At 36.9% G+C, this 2605-nt stretch overlaps 1 pseudogene; it reads left to right on the top strand.

The window, feature by feature from the left end:
• Nucleotides 1-1621: 1621 nt before the first annotated feature.
• LOC119523192 lies at nucleotides 1622-2339 on the top strand (annotated as a pseudogene).
• The last annotated feature ends 266 nt before the right edge of the window (nucleotides 2340-2605 follow it).

The raw sequence follows: 2605 nt of genomic DNA, 5'->3' as shown, positions 1-2605 counted from the left end.
GAACTCACTACCCTCCCCCTACATGGGATTTGACTCCCAGGGGTGTGAATCCTCCTGGCAATGCACAAAATGACTCCTGGAGATGAGTCTGGGCCCAGCACTGTGGGATTGAGAGGATCTTCTTGACTAAAAAGGGGGCAGAGAGATGAAGTAAAGTAGGTTTCTAGTGGCTGAGAAATTTCAAATGCAGTGGAGAGGTTACTCTGGAGGGTATTCCTATGCGCTATATACATATCACCTTTTAGTCTTTAGTGTGTTGGAATGGCTAGAGGGAAATACCTGAAGCCATCAAACTGCAACCCAGTGACCTTGATTCTTGAAGATGATTGTATAACTATGTAGATTGCATAGTGTGACTGTGCGATTGTGAAAACCTTTTTGGCTCGCACTCCTTTTATCCAGTATATGGACAGATGAGTGGTAAAGTGGGGACAAAAATTAGATGAAGAATAGGATGGGATGGAGGGGATGGAAAGATTTACATGTTCTTTTCTGCTTTTATTTTTATTTTGGAGTAAGGAAAATGTTCAAAAATTGATTCTGGTGATGAACACACAACTCTATGATGGTGCTGTGAATAACTGATTATTGCACTGATTATTACACTTTGGATGACTGTAGGGTGTATGAGTATATCTCAATTAAACTGTATTAAAAAAGGAAATGAACAATGGGGGAGGAAGGGAATGGGAGTTTCGGATATTCATTTTAATTTTAATTTTAATTTTATTTTTTGGAATAATGAAAATGTTCAAAGTTTGTGGTGATGAAAGTACAACTATATGATGATACTGTGAACAACTGATTGTACACCTTGAATGACTGTATGTTATGTGATTATATCTCAATAAAATTGCATAAAAATAAAAAAATAAGAAAAAGAAACCTTTGAGGATATTAGTGAAGTTTCCTGTTATGTGGATCCTTATTTTGGCAAGTACAGCTCTAATCCAGTCAAGTTAAATTACTGGCTGTTCTTTTTGTGTTATACTGTGTTGTTTAGGGCCCAGAAAAATAAAACCTCACATACTGCATAAACTTGCCTACAAATAACAAGGCTTATTGGAAAATAAGGTTTGGGTAGATGATTCAAAACTTACTCAACTTTTAACAAATGCACTAACAAAAACAATAGCAATTTTAACCAAAAGGTAGCAGAGTTAAAACAAACAAGTGGATATGGCATCCATAAATTGGAAATAATTTAAGATCAGAAATAATGACATTATGATAATATAAAAATACAAACTAAAAATATGCTCAGTTAATAATATGCTTGATATTTCAGAACAGGAAACCAATAAATCAAACTCCAGTTTGAGAAACTATGCCAGAACTCAGAGAAAATGGTTTTATAAATGAACATGATGAATAAAAGGATGAGAAATGAAACAATATGTACCATCTAACATGTAAATCATAGGAACCCTAGAAGCATAAAACAGAGTAAATGTCTGAGAAAGAACAGTAAAAAATAATAGAAGGCTTCCTGGTTGCAGGCATGAGGGAGCTGGATATCCAGGCAGTAGAGGCAGAAGATCCTACCTCAGTCCAAAATTGTACCTGTGCTGCTTGTAGCCTGAGGTTTGAGAGCAGTGTCTCAGAATTCACACAGGAGATCATGGATATTGAAGCATATTTTGAAAGAATTGGTTATAAAAACTCTAGGAAGAAATTGGATTTGGAAACATTAACTGACATTCTTCAGTACCAGATCTGAGCCGTCCCCTTTGAGAATCTTAACATCCATTGTGGGGGAGCCATGGGGCTGGGCATAGAGGCCATTTTTGATCAAGTTGTGAGGAAGAACTGAGGTGACTGTTGGTGGCAGAAAGTACATTGTGGATGCTGGGTTTGGAAGATCCTACCAGATTTGGCAGCCTCTGGAACTTATTTCTGGGAAAGATCATCCTCATGTCCCTTACATCCTCCACTTGACACAGGAGGGAGAAATATGGTATCTGGACCAAATCAGGAGAGAGCAGTACATTTCAAATCAAGAGTTTCTTAATTCTGATTTCCTGGAAAAAAATAAATACCAGAAAATCTACTCCTTCACTCTTGAGCCTCAAACAATTGCAGATTTTGAGTCTGTGAATACATTCCTTCAGACATCTCTAGCCTCTGTGTTTACAAACAAATCCTTTTGTTATTTGCAGACACCAGAAAGAGTGCACTGTTTAGTGGACTTCACCCTCACTTACAGAAGATTCAATTATAAGGAAAATATGGATCTGGTAAAGTTTAAGACCCTGCATGAGGAAGAAGTAGAAGAGGTGCTGAGAAATCTCTTTAATATTTACTTGGAAGGAAAGCTTGTCCCCAAACATGGTGAATGATTTTTTACCATTTAGGGTAAAAAGCAAAAATTAGTATTCAGTTCAAAAATAGACCCCTGCATTTATGGCCAGTTAATTTTTGACAAGGCTTCCACGTCCACTCAATTGGGAAAGAATAGTCTCTTCAACAAATGGTGCTAGGAGAGTTGGATATCCATATGCAAAAGAATGAAGGAGAACCCCTATCTCACAGTGTATACAAAAAGTAACTCAAAATGGATCAAAGACCTAATTATAAAGACCAGGACTACAAAAATCCTAGAAGA

The sequence above is a fragment of the Choloepus didactylus genome, chromosome X (assembly GCF_015220235.1).
Source record: "Choloepus didactylus isolate mChoDid1 chromosome X, mChoDid1.pri, whole genome shotgun sequence".
Taxonomy (NCBI): Eukaryota; Metazoa; Chordata; class Mammalia; order Pilosa; family Megalonychidae; genus Choloepus; species Choloepus didactylus.
Note: the sequence above shows the minus strand (reverse complement) of the source record. Positions and strands in the feature narration are given on the sequence as shown.